At 43.8% G+C, this 21,986-nt stretch overlaps 1 protein-coding gene across 1 annotated transcript in view; it reads left to right on the forward strand.

Annotated features, from left to right (window-relative positions):
- Positions 1 to 1,502: 1,502 nt before the first annotated feature.
- The window catches only part of LOC126481062 (uncharacterized), a 53,994-nt gene continuing 33,510 nt past the window's right edge, over positions 1,503 to 21,986 (forward strand). Inside the window, exon 1 of the mRNA XM_050104544.1 lies at positions 1,503 to 1,589. The gene's annotated coding sequence lies outside the window, so the exon portion shown is untranslated. The remainder of the gene's footprint in view (positions 1,590 to 21,986) is intronic.

Consider the following 21,986-nt stretch of genomic DNA (forward strand, 5'->3'; position numbering starts at 1 on the left):
TTCACGAAAGCGAGTGTTTATCCGATACAAGGGTATCGTCAGGAAGGCAGCAGGGAAGTGTGATAGGACCGTTGTTGTTCGCTGTATACATAACTGATCTAGCGGACAGGGTGGGCAGTAATCTGCGGCTGTTTGCTCATGATGCTGTAGCGTATGGTAAAGTGTCGAAGTTGAGTGACTGTAGGAGAATACAAGATGACGTAGGGAAAATGTCTAGTTGGCGTGATGAATGGCAGCTAGCTTTAAATGTATAGAAATTTAAGTTATGCGGATGAGTAGGAAAAACAATCTAGTTATGTTCGAATACGGCATTAATACTGTGCTGCTTGACACAGTCACGTCGTTTAAATATCTGCTCGTAACGTTGCATACGAAATGGAATTAGGATTGTGGTAGGAAAGGCGAACGGTCGACTTCAGTTTACTGCGACAATTCTAGGAAAGTGTGGTTCACCTGTAAAGGAGACTGCATATGGGACGCTAATGCGGTCTGTTCTTGAGGACTGCTCAAATGTTTACAATCCGTACCAGGTCGGATTGAAGAAAGACATAAGCTATTCAGAAGCGGGCTGCTAGATTTATTACGGATAGGTTCGAATAACACTTAAGTATTTAGGGATGCTTCGGGAAATCAAATGGATATCGCTGTGGAGAAAGCAACGTAATTTTCGAGGAACTCTATTGAGAAAATTTAGAGACCGGTATATGATGACGATGTCCCATATTCCGAGGAGCGTAGGGGACGATCCGGGAGACCCGCACCGCGACTAGGCAAGGTCCTAGCGGAGGCGGTTTGCCTTCCTCCGACCGTAATGGGGATGAGTGATGATAATGAGGACGACACAACAACACCCAGTCATCTCGGGGCAGGTGAAAATCCCTAACCCCGCCGGGAATCGAACCGGGAACCCCATGGTCGGGTAGCGAGAACGCTACCGCGAGACCACGAGCTGCGGACCCGATATATGAAGCTGACTACAGAACAGATCTGTTGCCTCCAATATGCATTACGCGTAAGGACCTCGAAGATATGAGAAATTTGGACTCATACCGAGGCATACTAACAGCCTTTTTTCCCCTGTTCTCTTTGCGAATGGAACAGGAGGAGTAATGACTAGTATGGGCTACCGTCCACCACGCGCCGTAAGGTGGACTGCGGAGTATCGATGTAGATCTAGATGTAGTTTTAGATACAGTAGCCCTGCCGCAGGAGACCTGAGCTCATCTTCGCTTTCGAGGAGCCGTGGCAGGGGTCGCCCCGGCGAGGAAGATGAAAGTGGCGCGAAAGTGCGGCGGCGCCACCTGCAGCCGGCGGAGCCCTTGACACGGCGACTCCTCGGCGGACGCGCCGACGCGCCGACGCGCTCGCTTCTTCCGAGTAGCCGCGGCTGGCGACGCCGGGGGTTGCAGGCGGAGGGGGCGGAGCCTCGCGCCGCGTGGGAGAGGGGCCGGTGGAAGGGGTGCGCCAGATGTAGGTTAGGTGAGGATGTAGGCCGGCTATATACGCGCACGCCGCCACCAGCGCGCACTTCAGTCGACTCCCGACAGCGGTCGCGTCCACAGCAACTGCTCTCTCTGCACACTCCACAGGTAAGTCCCGGCGCTCTCCGCGCTGTGGCCCGCATGCGGGAAGTGTCAGCTGATCGCTACGCGCCAGTCGCTACTGCGGCACATTGCTGACCTACCCGCGGGATCCCGCTGCAAATCGCACTCAATAGTATTACGAGGCTAGTCGGAAAGTAAGGTCCGATAGGTAGTGCCATGGAAACAACAGTGAAAATGCGATAAAGTTTTGCACGGACGTGTTGGGCAATGTCTCAATTGTGCCTGTCGACCGCGTCATGTCGGTCTACTCAGCTCTGAGCACACGGTGACCACGTAAAGACTCCTAGAACAATAGCATCTCCAGCCTAGTATGGGTGCCCGCCGCGAAATTTTGCCTGATTTCATGCAACCCTACATAACGTATCTGTCATGCGTTTTCTTCTTCATGACAGTGCTCGGTCGCACACTGCAGCGTTTTCGATAGGAAGTGTTTGATCATCTACCATACACCCGGTACTTGGCTCCCTCTAATGTTCATCTCTGCTCAAATGAACCGCTAGCAACGAAGACAACATTTCGGCACGGAAAACGAATTTCAGACAGGCTTGGAGAAGTGGCGGAAGACTCAAGCAGCTGCCTTGAATGATGACGGTCTTGGGAAGTTGGTACAACACTACGACAAATGTTTAAGTCGGACAAAGCAAAGAAATAGCTGGAAGATGTAGCAAACTGTTGCAAATAAAACATTTTGATTTCCACTGTGGTTACCATTCCGCGACCGATCGGACATTACTTTCCGAATAGCACTCGTTCACTGTACACTGTCCTATAAAATCGACTTTTTGCTCACTGACAAATACTCGCGTGCGACCTACTTCCTATTGATTTTATACCCGGAAAGAGTAAATAAATACACAATATTTACTTACACCAACATCACGGCGATTTACCACGTATAGTCCTAGCACAGGAGGTATGCTCTCGACATTCTGGTGTCTTTGCCGAAGGAGCTGTCGCAGCGCTTACGGAACGAAACTCGTACTCATGAGGAGCGGGGCTCAAATTTCTGTGGTTCCTCTAAATAGATTTTGAAATATGCTGGGATGATTTTATTGAATAGTTACGGACGATTTTAACAATTTCTGTCGTTCCCCATGTTTCTCAGGGGTATGCAGCCATAATTATACGTTTTCTGTTCTAGAATATTTCTAAAGTATTTGATACCCACTCTAAATAGGACTAATAGTGGATTTTGAAATATACAAAGAAGGACAGCACAAGCGGTCACTGGTTTGTTAGACCCACGGGAGAACGTCACGGATATCCTAAGGAAACTGAACTGGCACATACTTGAAAATACATGGAAACTATCCGGCGAAAGCCTACTTCCAAAGTATCAAGAACCAGCACTTTTTAAATCCATTGTTAGATTCTTGCATAAAGACATAATTTTTTAGCCATCACAAATTGAAAGGATTGAAAAATATAGCAAAGTAACATTCGACCTTTATCACGTACGCATTTTAGAATATACATCCGCAAAATTGTCAACAGATTGATAATGCTATGAGTATTCACTTACACTACTAAATACAGTTCCCATCTAACCACTCTTTTGTACTGAACCAGTTAATTCATTTACGCTAATCTCGAATAGCCCCTCATGTAACGCTCGCATAGGAACCCGACGCACGAAGGCATTTAAGCATTCCTTCTCCACGTGCACTATACTTGAATAGAACTGTAAGAAATCTTAGTATCCTCGGACATGCGCTTTCCAGTACGTTGCAGAGTATAGATGTAGATCTGTAATTGACTCCTCCGATTTCATTGTACTAATTTATTATTTGATTTACCCACATCGATTTCGAGACATTGTGTCCCACCACCAAGTGTGCCTGGAAACTATAGTACATTAGTCGAATTAAGATATGTCCCCTGTGAGAATCTGTCTATAGATCTCGTCACCATTCAGTGTCCGCATGAGACGCAAACTGAAAACTATGCAATGCCACGGCATTGACGATTCGTTAGCAACAGCCTCTTAATGCGAGGTGGTGGAGTTTGGCTGGGGCGGCGTGGCATTGCGGAAGGCTACGCTCTGTGTCTGATGCCGTCTGTGTGTGGTCAGAAGATCTGTACACAGATATCCACAGCAGACATACTTTATTTCGATTAACTTGATTTTACAACCACATTTGATAGGACAGAGTGTACCGAAATCAATAATGTTCAGCAAAATGACAGAACCAATACAGTGGAATCGAAGGAGTAAACGAGGGATATTTTCTTCTTCAACCTTCTTGTATCCCAACTCGTGCTCCATTCGCGATGATCACGCCATCGACAGTACTTCTAACCTTCCTTCCTTCGTTTGACAAGAAGACATCTTGCTACCAAGGGGCGTGAGACGTATAGTTTCTTCCTTTTTTTATTTAAAATGAGGTCCCCGGATGTTTCTCCATTTGTCCAGCCTCTGTTCATAAAGTCTAAATCCAACTTATTTCGAGGAAGTTTTCAGTTTTTTGCATTGTCATGAGATTATTCATTCAGCACGCACACAGAGAAGTGGCACATTCAACACAAATGACAATGTACGAGGTGGATTCGAACCCTCAGTTTCCATTTGACACGGTAGTGACACTGCCTCAAGTTCACGAAAGCTAGAAGTGCTTAGTTCCCATGGAAACCTAACTACGGCGCAACCTGGCACTTTCCTCATTCACAAAAAGGAAGGGGAAAAACTATATTTTAAGATCCAGTCGTCACTGGGCCTGTTAGTGAAAGAAGCCTAACTCAGTTGGAGAAAAATTAGGAAAAGGATCATCTGTGTCTTATCGAAGAAGCTGTATCAGCGCCCCGTTGTGGTAATTTCAAAAAACATTATTCAGAATTGCGGACGAGGATCTGAACTGTGTTCCTACAGATTAAGATTTCTATGTACCAAGCACTGCTTTGCTGGCTCGACCACATTCTCACCCTACTGCCAGACGTGATCGTCAAGTTGTAAGCAAGAACTAACTGATCGACCGATTATCTGGGGACAGGATACATTGTTGCAAATACTGCACGAATGAACGTTCGTCTGAAACATTCAGGCTCGGTTCACCAGCAGCAGCATCATTACTTGGGAATTTTACAATCGGTTGGAACAACAGACAAAATGGTGTGCAAGGATTATGATTAGTCCAGAAGAGTTTCTTCCTTGTTGAGTAGCTCAAGTACTTTTATTTAATGTCTGTTTCAAAGACTTTTTTTTTCATTCGTAACTTGTGGTACTGAACAGCTTCACTGTAAAATTTCGTTGTTTATGAAATCAGAATGACTTGGAAGCTGTCACCCTGTTGTAGAATTCTATCAGAGTGCCTTCTTCGGCATTCGTTCTCATGCGGCTGGTTTTTCGGTGCTATAAATTTTCATACATCTGTAAAACATCATTTAGCAAAAAGCTTCGGTAGGAGTTTCGTATAGAAGAAAATAGCTATAATATTAATGATTTTTCTGTTACACGTGTACTAACATGGAGTTCTCATATTCTCGAGAATTTTTTTTGAAGTATACAGAGACAGAAGGGCGTACACAGTCATTGTTTCACTACTGTATGAGATTCGTTAGAAAATGACTTCTTGATCCATGAAAGAACTATCGTATTTTAGTTCGAGTGCGCTCTGTCGATTTCCGTCTTTCTCGCTTTCATCCGACAATGAATTTAATCGCTGCAGACATAAACACGTTGACAGTGTTCCGAACTCCTGCGCTTGGCAGAATCATTAAATGTGGAACGTTTCAGCTTAGTTGCCGAAAACTTGCTGTACTTGAAAGATTGCGCAGAATAAAATTCTTTTTTTGTTCTACATGGTAACAAAACAATCTTTCACGAGTTTGTATACACCGTTTGCCGAATAACAAGTGGGTTATTGGAAAAACAGTTCAAAGACCGACTGCAAATCAGTGCAAATAATTCATTGCGACACATCTAGCCGACAGAAATATCGCGTTTCAGGTCTTCAAATATCACATGATGAAAGAAAGGAAAAGTTGTTCGATAGGTCTTGGTGTGATATGAAGCCCAAAGAGTAAGAAGTTACACGTCAAAAAGCTGACAAGCTAATTGCAAGATAATGATTTTATAGATTGGGCTTAACCAATAATAAAGTGACTGAAACTGAAAGGTTATTAGTTTCCACTCATTAAGGAACGAGAACATTCCAGCCTTGTTGGAGAAGAGCTAATCCCCTGGTTTAGTGAACTGGACGTTTGTGCTAAGATTATTTAGCCCGATAGATTATTCTGTTAAATGCTAATATAATTTTGTCTGAAAAGAGGGGTAGGACAGTTGTTGTTCACAACAGATGTAACTGACAGAGCGAACAAAACAACCTATGAGCAGAGGAAAAAATGATGTACTTTACGTTCTTCAACTATATTGCAAAACAAATAAATTTCAAAAATTGCCAAATTTAAGATATAACGCCGAATTCAGTAGTCGTCTGAGTGGTGAAATTCGGGCGAAAAGATTTTATGTCTTGAACCTGTACAACAAAAAATTGCTTAATAAAGGAGCTTATCCAGATAAAACGTCTACATTTCCCTGCCACACTGGCTGTCTACGTTACATTAAGTTTTAAGCAAGGGCATAAACTGCAACTTCGCAGATCGCACAGACTTGCGTTTGCCTCGCCTGAACGATATGCAACCCCAACGTCAGTTGTGCTTCGCACAGACACAATATGCCACTGCTACCCAGGGAATCAGAAACGAGCTGTCCGAGTATCGTCAGACATAGTGTGAACTTGAGGCCGGAGATTCCTTTATCAACAGAGCTCAGTATGAAGTCTTCATAGTGGAGACACCATCAGAAGCTAATATAGTTTTGTCTGAAAAGAGTGGTAGGACAGTTGTTGCTCACAACAGATGTAACTGACAAGGCGAACAAAACAACTAACGGCTGTCTTGCAATATTTAGTTAGAAATTCAGGTCATCGACGTTTAACGCAATGACTAGAGGAGTATAAATATAGATGTAGATGTTTAGGGCTCAACACCTTCATTTGTATTTATACTCCACTAGGCCGCTGGCGTGTAGCCGAGGATGCATCGTGTACTACTATTATTATATGTTCCTCTCGCATCTTTTCCGTTAGTAGGTGAAATAACTATCATTCAAATTCCGTATGACCTTAAATCTTTCATACTGTTTGCCTCTTCTTGGACTGTTTACTCACGCAATTTTAACAGCACTACTCTCTCTGACACACGGCAGAGGAACACAGGGCAGTCGGTCGACATCGTGTGGTCTTCAGGGCCTGATCTCGTTCTCTCTCTCTCTCTCTCTCTCTCTCTCTCTCTCTCTCTATCTATCTTTCACTCTCTCTCTCTCTCTCTCTCTCCCTAAGACATACCTGATTGATGAGCAATACACGAAAATCGGTTGGACGATGGATTATAAGCGTTCATTTTCCTGTGTGAATTACATTTTCTTCTTACAATGAATCTCAACTTGGCATATGCCTTGCTACAATTTGTTGTATGCCATCGTTCTAACTATTAATCACTCTGGAAACTTATTCATAGATAGTTTATCATTGTGAATGCTTCCAAATATTAATTGCCAACTGTGTAGTAAAAAAGTAATGCCATATTTAATTCATATTTGCAAAATGAGGAGCACCTACAGAAGTCTAGGTGTGGGAAGGAGAATGTCAGACAGATTGACTGAAAGAATACTGTGAAATTGTAATTCGTGCACGAAGGAAGTCACTCGCAAACCTCGCATGTGCCCTATACTGGAGAGGCCTTTGGCAATATTGGCTAACTGGTGAGATTAAGAAGATTCGAAGGAAAGCTAAGCGGTTCGTAACGAGTGTGTTCAAACAGCGCTAGATTTTCGTGGAAATACTAATAAGAATTCCGCCGGCTGAAGCTTAACGCGTTGTGCACGACGGAAATGCTTATTCCTAAATTTCTCGGAGCAGACGTGTCAAAGAGACTCAAGAAGCAAATCTCTTTAACACATGCATCTCATCGTACAAAAATCGTAACTGTGAAATTGATACTTTCAGCCTAACGCCGTACAGCAGCTTGGGGAGCACGGGTGCGCGTGCAGAGTTTTCTCTCCGTGAAAAATGTAAAATCTGAGCCAGTCTCCCACTATGAACTCCTCGTTAGAGATGGCATGATAGGATTTCAAATTTTCTTCTTTCCTTTCAGCCGTTGACTCGCTCATGATAAGTAATTCTCCGTCCACGATTAATTCCGCTGCCAGAAGTCATTCCTGCTAACACGGAATTGCGTTGCCACGTCTACGCCACTTTTCTACGAGTAAACCAATTTTTCCAGTGTACACTCACATTTTTAATGTTTGTGCCACATGTTTCTGTGTCGTAGATGGGGAACTAGCCCGGAATTTACCACAAGAAATACGGAAAACCGCCGAAAATCCACAGCCAGACCGACTAATTTGCCAGACCGGCGGCCATTCATCCGACGCTAGGTTTCGATTTGCGTCAGACTCATTTCCCTGGATCCATAGTCAGCTTTAGAGCCCGTCAGAATGCCAAATTGCAGTACATGAATAACAGAAATGCTCGGCCTGACTGTACCGCAGATCATTGGACAGGAGCTGGAAGCTGGATCTACTACCGTGTCGGAAAGCGAGACCTGCAATCGCTTCGCCGCGGAGGAGCCCGCTGCGCGTTTAGCACCTGGCCGTGGCGGATGGAGGCAATGCCCTATCCCGACTCGCGGAAACGCTGGAGGCGGAGGTCAAAGAACCGGTCTGCAGACGCCACAGAGTCCGCGTTCCCCGCGTGCTACGCAACTATGGGACACGCGCAGGCTGGCAAACACGAACACTGCCAGCTCTCTCTCTCTCTCTCTCTCTCTCTCTCTCTCCCTCTATCTCGATGTTAACCACTGGTAGATACCTTTCGGAGCATTTCCCTCTTCGGGACGAACAATAACTCTTTCTTTTCCTCCCTCTAAGTAATTTACGGCACAGGGAAGTATTCGCAATAGCGAGCATGAATCAAAATCGGGTTGTATATTGGAATGGCGGCAAGGAAAATTTGTGTCAGACCAGGACCCGACAATACAGTTGGCACTTTAAGCAAGCTGTTGCCTTAAACGCTTCGGCTATCCGTGCACGGATCAGACCCAAACTTCCATATGTCGTCGTCCATGTGTCGCAAGCTGCACCCGTACATTACGTATATTTCCGTTCACAAGTGACGTATTTATTGAGAGACGAAGGCGTGGTATTGGCGAATAAATATGAAACAGCTGTGGACTGGCACTGCTATTTCGTAATTTACATTAGTTTCTGCCGAAAAAATTCTAAAACGAATATTCTAAATCTTTCCGCCATTGTCCAATGCTCCGTATTGACCCGTCTATCAATACCTGTATCACGTGTCTTTGAAGCCTGTCCAGTACGCTCTCAGTTGTTTTTTATTTGCCACCCATACATACTGTCACTGAGAAGTAGGAAAGAGGTATTCGACTGATAAGTCTGAAAGAATACTCTCATAGCTGCAACAAACGCTAAACAACTGAAACTTAAGTTGAGAATATTGTAACCACAATAGTATCAAGTGCCGAATGGCAGGCAGCAAAAACTTGGTGGCGAGGAGTGACGGAGACAAAACAGATGTTTTAACCACCTTCATCGAATGGAATCGATATAGGGTAAAACAAGGAAAAAATAGAATGCCATGAATTTTCAAATGCAAATTTCAAACCCTTATACACAAAAAACACTGGGAAATTTACGTATATTGCTTTATATATTCAAAAAAAAAAAAATAAGACTTCATTCCGAAGATAGATCAAATTTCAAATTAACTACGATCTTTTTAACTATATAAGACTTGGCCATCTCACTTGTGTATCAGGGTTAGATCGACAGACACGCGAGGGATAGATGGCCAGCTAGCATTACACCTTAGAAACGAACGGGAAATCGTATTACAAGAGTATCCAATAATATTAACATGTTTTTATTGAACTGCTTGTCATCGGTAAGTTTTGCAGAGAAAATAATAGGAAATCACACATTCGCTAAGCCCAAACAAGAACCTGGACCAACTGCAGTTTTTGAATCACATATTTCGCTCTAGGGTTTTTCTTGAAATATTGAACTCATTATAACCTTTTCTGTCTGAATAACTGTCATTTTTTACTCTATTAATAGCAGTTTGAAGTCTTCTTCCCTCCATCTGTTTTCCGTAGAAGCAATCTAAGGGAACGTACTTTGTTGACATCTGTAAAAAAATGAATTCCCGCCAGAATTAAGTAATAAACAAAGTTTTAAGTGGTGGCTAACTATCCCAAAGATGGTATGGCCACTTCGTCCGATCTGCAGGGAGAGAGGGCCATAGCGCGTCATCAAACGTGGTGGAGGGGAACGAAAGAGAAACAACATGATGATAACAACCCTGAAATGTAAATTCCCGTAATGAGTCATACTAAAAATGGAAAAGTGTGAAAATGCTATATGGTATTAAGGTGTATTAAAAACTGAAATCATAAAAAATACTTATTTTTATCAAAATAAAGAGTCGAGGGAAGCATCAACTTGTTACTCACGACGAAGACTCACTGTGGAGCTGGTAATGGGAGAACCACAGCCGTTGGCCATCTCTCCATATGACTGTCAGCCCCTGTTTCACCCTATCAATAACTGGTTTCTTTTACCGACAGCCCGACTCAGATGATACAGTTGCTGAACAGTTCAAAGAAAACTTGAGCCTCATTTCAAACAGGTACCCTGCTCATACAATTATAGGTGGTAATGACTTCAATCAGCCCTCGGTATGTTGGCGAAAATACATTTTTAAAGTCGGAGATAGGCATAAAATTCCGTCAAAAATCGTTCCCAATGCGTTCTCAGAAAATTATTTTGAACAATTAGTTCAGAATCTCACTCGAACTGTAAATGGTTGCGGGAACATACTTGACCTCGTAGCAACAAATAATCGTGACCAAATAACGAAAATCATGACGTATACAGGCATTAGTGACCACAAGGTTGTTGTCGCACGACTGAATACCGTAACATCCGAATTCACAAAAAATAAATGCAAAATAAGTCTATTTAAAAAAGCAGATAAATATTCGTTTGAAGCCTTCCTGAAAGACAGTCTCCATCCCTACCAGTCTGAATATGTAAGCGTAGACCAGACGAAGCTTAAAATCAAATAAATAGTATCGACAGCTATTGAGAGACATCAGAACACTGTTGCAGAACCAACGAGAAAAGCATTCCAAATTTAAACGAACGCAAAACCCTCAAGATTTACGAAACTTCAATGTGAGATGCTTTTAATACTTTCCACAACAAAGCTCTGTCTGTAAATCTGGTAGAAAATCCAAATAGATTCTGTAGATTCTAATCTTATGTAATGTAGGCCCTACACCAGCGGAAAGATATCATCAGTACCTTCACTGTGTAATAACAATGGTGATTCCAGAATGAGATTTTCACTCTGCAGCGGAGTGTGCGGTGATATGAAACTTCCTGGCAGACTAAAACTGTATGCCGGACCGAGACTCGAACTCGGGACCTTTGCCTTTCGCGGGCAAGTGCTGTACCAACTGAGCTACCCAAGCACGACTCACGCCCCGTCCTCACAGCCTTACTTCTGCAAGTAATTGGCAGAGTAATTATGTAGATGTAAACACATATGTACCCTATCAATAGTCGCATGTACTTTGGCGGAAAATATAAGAAAATCAAGACTTATAATGTGCTCATCTGTACAAAAATGGAACTAAGCTGTTAGGTGCAGTGTTACGCTAGAAGGTTAAACTATTGAACAAGTGTTCAAGGTGGCGTACGTAACACCTAAATGAAGTAGACACAAATCACAAAATTGAAAGGTTTAAATATATATGTAGTGAATAATGAGGATAACACTGAGCAATAAGGCTAGGGAGATCACGAATAAAGTTTTACAAAATCATAAAAACATCGACAGTCCTCTACGGAAGTTAAAGATGGATCGTGACCTCCGAAAACCGAAGTAGAGTATAACCAGCCGAATGTGATTCTTTTCTTATATATTTTTGTCCTAGTGATTCTCCTGTAATTTCTCGGGTCCATTGTATCAACGGATGCTCAGGATTTCAGTTTTAGGTCTTTATAACAATGGAGAGGACGTCATTGTTATGTAGTTAGTGGAATATTAAATATTGATTCAACTACATGTAATTAATGATAAATTAAACGCAGTTTATCAGTAACTATGTGATTTAGAGTTGACATTTAATGTTCCATTAGGCCAGGAGCTCATCGGAAATCCCAGTTGTCATCCTATACCCAAAGAACAGAAAGTTACGACAGCCAACCGCACGTTTAATGTTTGTAACAGGATGCAGTGCCTACTTGCAGATGAGTGATGATGCGGTGTGGGAGCTCTGTCTTTTTACTCCCTGCCTACCTGCAATGGCTTAATCGAGACGCAATTTCAGCTTTCACTTCCAGATACACTCACTTCTCTGGCGCGAAATAATCGTGACTCCAGCAAAAACAAACCGTCCTGGGTTGTAATCTGACGCTTCCTCTCCAGGAATTACTCAGTTAAAGCGGCTTCTACCCGCCTGCTGTTTCTTGAAGAGGTACATTGTACCTGAAGGACGTCACTTTCACTCAGAACTAGGCTTCAGGTTACATTTCCTTCCCTTGACACAAATTTCTATTCTACTAGCACGAAACTTTGTTTTCGATCACTACGCTCTTGTTCATCTGATAGTATTAGATGTATCATATAAGCGGTCAGTTTTTGGTTTTTATTCTCCTGCCGAAAGTGACAGCGTTTACATAGAAATGAAAAAACCAGGTAACAGTTTTCTTATGGATAACCAATACTCTCATATACCAATGCGAGATTATAATGGTTCATGTCCTTACTGGGCAACGCTAGGGTCCGAATTAACATACGACTATATCATGCTTCGACCTTTGAAACTTGTTATTTTATATACTACGACTTTTTATCGTTACTGTGCCGTGCTAGAATATTGCGTTCCAACGATCTCACAATAAGTTTTTCGTCTCCTTCTTTTCGTACGTTCCTATCAATTTTTGATATTTAAGAGCATGACCAAGAGCAACTTTTCAAATTCTGATTTCTTCCAGATAACACTCCGACTAGAAGTAGTAGTTTACAAGTTTAATTTCAGACACTGTTACTAGAGTTCTGGGGGCTCGGAAGCGTTGAAAACTGAATCGCCAACTCATACGACACTGTTATAATACATCAGAACAGAGACAAAAACCAGAGTGTAGCAGACAGTATGCTATGCTGTCCAAAAAGAGTGGTAAGAGTTGTGCGAGATTTTTTCTATACACTGTTCACTGCTTCAACCTCCCACGGTGTCGCTAGTTCCCAAGGGCCGCCAGTGATCTTCGTGAAATCAATGGCTAGCTGATTCCCACATGCTCGCCTTCCAAATGCTAAGCTTTCGGTAGAAAAGTTGTCCCTCAACGTACACAGCCGCTGACGGGGTCAACGACACTTTTTCCACTCTACAAGTCGAAAAGGGAGAAAAGACAATTAAGGTTTAAACTCCCGTCGAATTGTGTCTGTAAGTCGAGGTGTAACGATAGCTGTTTACAACGTACCACAGAGGTGTAAGTGAATTCGAGACAAATAATTTGGCATAGGACACTTGCGGTCTATCAAATCGGAAAACAGCTTCAAATTGGCCTACAAAAGTCACCTGAGCCACAGCGCATGCGCCCCGTACGAGTCTGGCGAAAAGCCTCCTTGAATGTTAAAAACCCCTTACAAAGTGTAAAACTGACGTTTGTGTAAATTTTACCTCAAAATATTGTGGATTTCAACAGCATAAAATTAATAATTAAATTATTTTGTTTGTCTCTCCTTCTTGTTACGAAACTGCTAGGCTTGTAAGCATTAAGTTTGTATCGAATTGCAAAAGTAATTATGTTTTGCATAACGTTTGCAAAAGTCTTTTTTTCTTTAATCACCCTCACGGGACAGTTTAGATTAATAGTGTTTACGAAATGCCCGATTAAACCGGTGGCGTAAGAGAGCGATAGAACATTGAAAATCGCGTGTAGTGCGCATGCACTGTAATTTCGGTGTCTTTTGTAAGCTGATTTGATGTTGTTTCCACGCTTTATAGACCACAAATGTCCTGTCTCAAACTGCTCATCTCGACTTCCCCTACATCAGTGTGGTACAGCTATCTTTTATAATTTGTATAGTTGAAACACATCATGGGTACAATTGTACTTTGAGACTGAGAGAAATTTTTCTCCAGGGGAAGTGCACTGTTTAGGATGAGGACATGTTCAGCGAGTGGAAGCGTTCAAATCATTGACAGATGATATCGGTTTTCAGGCGGAGCCCGAGACATTCTGCTATAAATTAGACACTAATACCTTCCATAAACATTGTTCAATAGAAGAAGTGCGCCATTTCTGATAAGATCCATATCTGAACGTTAAATTGTATCAGCCGTGTGCAGCCTTGGATACTAGTCACAGAACAGATATACACAAATCGGGAATGAATTATTCACTTTAGCCGGCCGCTGTGGCCGAGCGGTTCTAGGCACTTCAGTCCGGAACCGCGTTGCTGCTACGGTCGCAGGTTCGAATCCTGCCTCGGGCATGGATGTGTGTGATGTCCTTAGGTTAGTTAGGTTTAAGTAGTTATAAGTCTAGGGGACTGATGACCTCAGATGTTACGTCCAATAGTGCTTAGTGCCATTTGAACCATTTTATCATTCACTTTTGTGCGGATCGTGCACTGTTTTGAAACGTCGTAGCAGATTAAAACTACGTGCCAGACCGGGAATCGATCCTGGAACCTTTCCAGAAAGTTTATAAACAGCGCACACTTCGTTGCAGAACGAAACATTCATTCTGGAAACAATTCCCTAGCCTGCGACAAAGCCATTACTTCACAATATTCTTTCTACTAGCAGCAGTAATCCCTCAAGGTATGTACCAGAATTTAGAAATAGGGAAGGTAGGAGAGAGGTGCTGGAAGAAGTCAAGGTGGGAGGGGGGGGGGGGGGGGTCGTCAGTTGTGCCTGCATACATAGTCGGTACCAGCACAGTTCGCGCATGACAACATTCCAAGTTCGAGTCCTGGTCTGACACACAGCGCAAATTTGACAGGAAGATTGAGACAACGTGAATCACAATGAGCAAGAGAAGTATAGTCCTTTACGAAAGCTGGTAGAGGCGACGCTCTTTTTCCGCTACGATCTGTATACATATTATGAAGAGAGCACGCGAAATGGGTGAGTACCTGCAGGCGGACATTACACGATAGCTTCTGTGGTATCATACAGTGATCGCGTTGCCACACCAGAATTGGTAACGCGAATCGATACCACAGATAAGGGCCTGCTAAAACCCGCAATGACGAATGCGAGCCGCTACTGAAGACCACGCCCGCCTCTCATAATAGCAGTTCCCTCACACTGAATTCAATACAGTGTCGAGTTAGCACGAGCTCTGAGCAGTTCCAGACCTCATCTGAAGGAATCAGCGTCCTTGTACAGTTTAAGTTTCTGATGGACTTCTTCATTTAAATGTGGAACATTGTACTGCAAGAGAACAGTTTGTTAATTTGAGCATCAAGTGATGCTTTAACAGTCAATAACAGTAGTAACTTATCAAGCAATTCTGTGGCAAAGACGTGTGGCAAAGTTAAATAAATCTTTCATTCATTTATGTAATAAAGTGAACAAATATCCATGTGACTGAAGTTAAAATCTTCTGGGTCATTATGCCGTGTTATGTTTCTTCTAAATTGATCGACGTTTCGACCCCTCTGCTAGGATCTTCCTCAGAATCCTGAGGAAGATCCCAGCAGAGGGGTCGAAACGTCGATCATTTTAGAAGAAACATGACGCGGCCTAATAACCCAGAAGATTTTAACTTCAGTGACAACGGCCACGAAAGCCTGCAGACTTACATAAATATGTGTTCTAGTGTGATGAGCCTTCTCCCAGACCAATTAAAGAACCCAAAATAGCTACGCCTAGTCGCAACACTAGCAAACTAAAATCACGAAGTTTTCGGACTGAAGAGGTTGCGACGCCACAGGTTTCAGGCTGGTGAGGACGCGGGTAGCTTATCTGCGAACGCTGTGGTGGAAAGCGTCCCACGAGAGTTGAGCAAGAGCGCCCCACATGGCATATACGGGCTTCTCTTCCCCAGAGCGTCCCCGCGGGCCGTCCGCCCTGCAACCGACTTTCCCCTCGTCTCCCGCTGTTTATAGCTGCCTTTGCAGACTAGAAGCAGCACGACTCACCTACCTGCCGGCAGTTGGAGGCTATATGAGCTGAGCACCATCCCCACCGACAAAATTCCTGAAGTTTTTCAGCGACATTGACGTGAAAACGTCTGTGAGTGTGTGTGTGAATTATTAGGCGACCAAACTGCTGACGTCATCGATCCCTATACGTGAAAACATCTGTTTGCACGTCTGTGAAACTTTCATGTGCGACAAAAGGAATTCTTGGTAGGCCGCATCAAACCGATGAGAAGACTTACGCCTCAAAAAAATTAGTATAAATTCGTCTCGACTATAACGCTTTCAGAGGAGGGTATTGTAGTTTTCTTCCACGAGCGAACCATTGTACACTGAAGAGCCAAAGAAACTGGTACACCTGAAACTTCCTGGCAGATTAAAACTGTGTGCCGGACCGAGACTCGAACTCGGGACCTTTGCCTTTCGCGGGCAAGTTCTGCAAGGTTCGCAGGAGAGCTTCTGTAAAGTTTGGAAGGTAGGAGACGAGGTACTGGCAGAAGTAAAGCTGTGAGGACGGGGCGTGAGTCGTGCTTGGGTAGCTCAGGTGGTAGAGCACTTGCCCGCGAAAGGCAGAGGTCCCGAGTTCGAGTCTCGGTCCGGCACACAGTTTTAATCTGCCAGGAAGTTTCATATCAGCTCACACTCCGCTGCAGAGTGAAAATCTCATTCTGGAAACTGGTACACCTGTCTAATATCATGTCTGGCCCCCGAGAGCACGCAGAAGTGCCGCAACACGACGTGGCATGGACTCAACTAATGTCTGAATTAGTGCTGGAGGGAATAGACACCATGAATCCTGCAGGGCTGTCCATAAATCCATAAGTGTAGAGGGGATGGAGATCTCTTCTGAGCAGAACGTAGCAAAGCATCCCAAATATGCTGAATAATGTTCATTCCCCGGGAGTTTTGTGGCTAGCGGAAGTGTTTAAACTGAGAAGAGTGTTCCTAGAGTCACTCTGTAGCAATTCCAGACGTTTGGAGTGTCGTATTGTCCTCCTGGAATTGCCCAAGTCCATCGGAATGCCCAATGGACATGAATTGGTGCAGGTGATCAGACAGGGTGCTTATGTACGTGTCACCTGTCAGATTCGTATCTAGACGTACCAACTCCAACTGCAAACGCCCACACCATTACAATGTCTCCACCAGCTTGAGCACTCCCCTGCTGACATGCAGGGTCCATGGATGCAGGAGGTTGTCTCCATACCAGTACACGTCCATCCGCTCAATACAATTTGAAACGATACTCGTCCGACCAGACAACATGTTTCCAGTCATCAACAGTCCAATGTTGGTGTTGACGTGCCCAGGCGAGGAGTAAAGCTTTGTATCGTGCAGTCATCGAACGTACACAAGTGGGCCTTCGAATCCGAAAGCCCATATCGCTGATGTTTCGTTGAATGGTTTGCACGCTGACACTTGATGGCCCAGCATTGAAATCTGCAGCAATTTGCGGAAGGATTGCACTTCTGTCACGTTGAACGATTCTCTCCAGTCGTCGTTGGTGCCATTCTTGCAGGATCTTTCTCCAGCCGTAGCGGTGAGGGAGATTTGATGTCTTACCAAATTTCTGATATTCACCGTACACTCGTGAAATGGTCGTAAGGGAAAATCCCCACTTCATCGCTACCTCGGAGATGCTGTGTCCAATCGCTCGTGCGCCGACTATAACACCACGTTCAAACTCACTTAAATCTTGATAAACTGCCATTGTAAGAATGGTAACCGATCTAACAATTGCGCCAGACCCTTTTTGTCTTACATAGGCATTGCCTGTTTACATATCTCTGTACTTGAATACGCATGCCCATACCAGTTTCTTTGGCGCTTCAGTGTATAACGTTATAATCTTTCCCTCTTTGCCCTGGCCATTACCCCTTACCTTGACGTGGCCAGTATGTCAATTTTTGGATTTGGCGATGTTATTGGTAGAGGGCGGCCGGACGCCCCTCCTGTCGTCATCCTGAAATTTCGCCCGTGAGGATTTGTATAAATTTATAGTGTGGAGCGCTTTGATGTGCACCGTAGCAACTGCTGGGCAGTGAGGCAGCAGAGGTCCGCAGAGTGTGGACAAGTAGGTGGTGCCGGCCTATTAGGCCCTCGGCCGAGCTCGGCGGGTCTCCGTTACGAGCCGTTACCACGGGACCGCGAGTGGCGAGCGGCGAGTGGTGGACGACGGGCGACCCCGCTTCTTGCGGCCGGCTGCCTCCTCTTCTCGGTACCGACATCCCGCCATAGCGCACCGCTACAAACTCCGCCCGCTGTCTGGCACGAACCGGTCACTGCGCCGGCCGCGCACGAGGGCTCCCTCCGGAGGCACGAAAACTTAAACACGACACCAAGTTCCCCTCGCTGCCCTTGTTCGACTGCTGCGGCTAGGGACTCAAGACAGAGCGGAAATGTATCAGTATTTCAAACAAAATTGTGGAGCACATAACTTCCTTTACTAACTGTTTAGCTCGTCAAACATCTTTGGAAATTTTTAGTAGCCATTGGCCACACGGTAAATATATCTGGCTGTGTGCAATGCCAACGTCATTCATAAAAAATGTTGATTTTGGCTCTATACAAAGCCAGACACATTTAACGTATAGCCGGCCGCTGTGACCGAGCGGTTCCAGGCACTTCAGTCTGAAACAGCGCTACCGCTACGGTCGCAGGTTCGAATCCTGCCCCGGGCATGGATGTGTGTAATATCCTTAGGTTAATTAGGCTTAAGTAGTTCTAAGTCTAGCGGACTGATGACCTCAGATGTTAAGTCCCATAGTGCTCAGAGCCATTTGAACCATTTTTTTACCGTGTAAGCGTCCGCCTCGACAGCGCCGGCACGGTAACTCAGCATGTTCGGTCAGAGGGCTGCTCGCCCTCTGTAATAAAAAACTGAGTAAAGGAATCAACGATGAACTTGAACGGATGTCTTGTGAAGTCCGCCCAGACCAAACGCAACGAACAGTACCGAGCAAAACGAAAAAAAAGGAAGAAAAGAAAAAGACAGATGAGTGATCAGTGCGACGGAATGCCTTGCTATGGGGCCCGGGTTCGATTCCTGGCTGGGTCGGAGATTTTCTCCGCACAGGCACTGGGTGTTTTGCTGTCTTCATCATTTCATCCCCATCGACGCGCAAGTCGCCGAAGTGGCGTCAACTCAAAAGACTTGCACCAGGTGACCGTTCTACCCAACGGGAGGCCCTAGCCAAACGACAATTGGTTTCAACATATAAGTGGTGGCTGCTGAAAGTTTCCGAAGATGCCCGGGTTTGAAGAACGAAATCGGTAATAAAGGAAGTAGTATGTGACTTGTGACTGCGCCAGAATTTTATTTTTTACGGTCGCTATTTGCCCTGCAGACGATGCGCGTCCTCGCCGTATCGCCAATTACTTTATTCATGAGTAGTATCGAAGCAAAATAGCACTCATAAAAATATCGAATGAACATTGTCGGCACCCTGGGATACCGATTATTAGAGAGATACTCTATCAGCATCCATCTTACCATCTCTGTTTTTAAAAGCTATCTATAATCGACAAACATAGCAGATTTTCGTAAGTTATTCAAATGCAATAACACATCCGTTAAATCAAGCAATGTTTTTATTTTATTTACAAATTACTATTTTTGAAAATTTGGAACTTGAAGTATGAAATTACAGAACGGCGGAACGGATTATCATAAATCAGCTGAATAGTACCCAAATGTAAATAAATTGTACCTTAACTTCCTATTCCCCCATCCGTACAGTCACCCAAAAACAGTATTTCATACAGTCGCTTCGCTGGTATTCTGTTACCTCGCTGTGATAACGTGTTCACTCACTGTGAAAATAAACGCTTGGACGTCACTGAAGTCGCAAGACTCTCGTGTCTACCCACAGCTCTAAAGGATCATCCAGCATTGATAAAGGCAGGTGCTGAATCTCGATTATCTCAAAACCTTGTTTTTTATTTACGTCATCCATGCACTCATGCATTTATAGCAACAAACATGTAACGCTCTTTTCGCTCTCTTACTTTCTTGTTGAGTAAACAATTTTACCTTACTGTTGTGGTGGGGTGCTTTGGTTAATGCTTTTACATGTTTAAAGTATTTGCGCGAAGGCCAGGTATTTTTACAGATTTTGCGCCTCATTTCGTTACTATGCAGTTTATTAAAATACTGCCAAGTTTCACTTTTGGCAGGGACCAATCTGTCTGCTGATTCAGTCATTCTTGCGCTTAAACTGTTTTTAGCAGTACTGTGAAATCAAATGAGTAAGTCAAATCGTGGAAACAAATGGATTCCAAGTGAACGAACTGTCAACTTAACGTAGCCGAGATTGACGAAGTGTCGCAAATGTTTCCCTACACGCGTTCACAGACACACCACTCGTTCTATTGTTGGTCTCCTGGTGTTGACATCTTCAGTTGATAAATATGTTGGAACTGACTCCCGCGGCCAAAAATATCGGTAAATAATATAATTGTAATAAATCATTACTAGGTTCATTCGATAAGATACCTCCTATGAAGTACTGACATGAGTAAAATTACGAGGTTGAAAAGTATTGGGTAGAATGTACCGTTTTCTTTTTTTTTTTTTTTTTTTCAAGACGTATCGATACCTTTTTCGTGTTCCTAGTTGTGAAACGCTGGAAGACCCAAATACCTACATATTCATCTCGTCATAAACTCCTATTTGAGATGTAACAAATACATCATCCTTTGTCATCCTTAGTTGCATATATTATTACCGTATGTTGGGACGGTCTAATGACAACCGAAGCAAAACATCAATACGAGTGATCAGTTCCAGTGCTATGAAGACCGAAAGCAAAATTTCAGATGGCAGTTAAAAACAGTGAAGCAGCGATAACAGACAAACAAAAACACATGCTGTAAACCAACATCCATGAAATCTGCCACTGAAGATGGCTTGCAAAGAATAAAGGCGACATTCAGTTGTAATTAGACGGTCCCAAAATAGGAACTATCAACAAATCGTAACATCATTCTATGCTCAGATTTGTCCTCCCCATAAAGAACTTTGTCGGTTGTATTCAATCCGGTGGCACAGTTACCGCTCTATATATAAGCTCGTTCGTCTCCTCAGCAACCCCTACCTCAAATATTCGTGTTTAAATGTCGTCGTCGTAAAAAGACCCAACCGACACGTAAGAGAGATGAGTGTCACGCTATGCCAATGAGAATCGGTTTCTAACACCACAAAAATTGCTGCTATCATCGAATACAGGTCCATCTCATCCAGGTTCCAAACGAACCACTGTATTTTACGTGTTGTTGTAGGCTGCGGGTAGCATATCATTCCTTATAGGCACATTGAACAGTTCGCCTTGTTTCAGCGCTAAATAGGGTAGCCCAACTTCATTTACGGTGAGTCCGCCCGCTTAGCTGAGTGCTAACCTGTTTGCCTACCATGCAGCGGGCCCTGGTTCGATTCCCGGCCGAGTTGGCGATATGTTCCGTTCGTGGATTGGGTGTTCTGTTGTCCTCCTCATCATTTTGTTATCACCGACGCGCAAGTCGCCCAATGTGGCGTCAGCTGAAATAAAACTTGCAACCCGGCGACCGAATTTGCCCGATTGGTGCTGTGTGATTGGTGCAGTGGATGTCATTTATGGCCGGCACGGTAGCTCAGCGTTTTCGGTCAGAGGGTTAGCTATCCTCTGCAATTAAAAAAAAAAAAAAAAAAATCTGAGTGAATGTGTCATCGACGAACTTGAACGGGTGTCATGAGACGTCCGCAACGAACAAAATGAGATAAACAAAAAAAAGATGGGTCTCCCGACCTTCAATGCAGCACGATCATTTCATTTCATGTGCGGTGTGGTGATGAGCACGTCCAAGGACGTTCGCTCCTTAACGTTTTTTTTTTGTCAAGTGTCCCAAAGGACCCATTTTCATTCGGTTGTTCCATACAACCAGTTGGCGCTTATGCACAAATTTACTGACTTCACTTACATCGATGGTGGATGGTCACGTGATTGCTAGGTTCTACACCATTTACAGCGCCGCAAAAGCGACCAGTGTGCTCATTTAAGGGTATTGTTAATAATTTGCCCAGGAAGCTAATGAATGTACTGTGTATGAAAATGTATTTGTGTGGATTTCACTTCTTTTCTCAGACATCGTCCGATTCTAGCTTCAAGGG

The sequence above is a fragment of the Schistocerca serialis genome, chromosome 5 (genome assembly GCF_023864345.2).
Source record: "Schistocerca serialis cubense isolate TAMUIC-IGC-003099 chromosome 5, iqSchSeri2.2, whole genome shotgun sequence".
Classification (NCBI taxonomy): Eukaryota; Metazoa; Arthropoda; class Insecta; order Orthoptera; family Acrididae; genus Schistocerca; species Schistocerca serialis.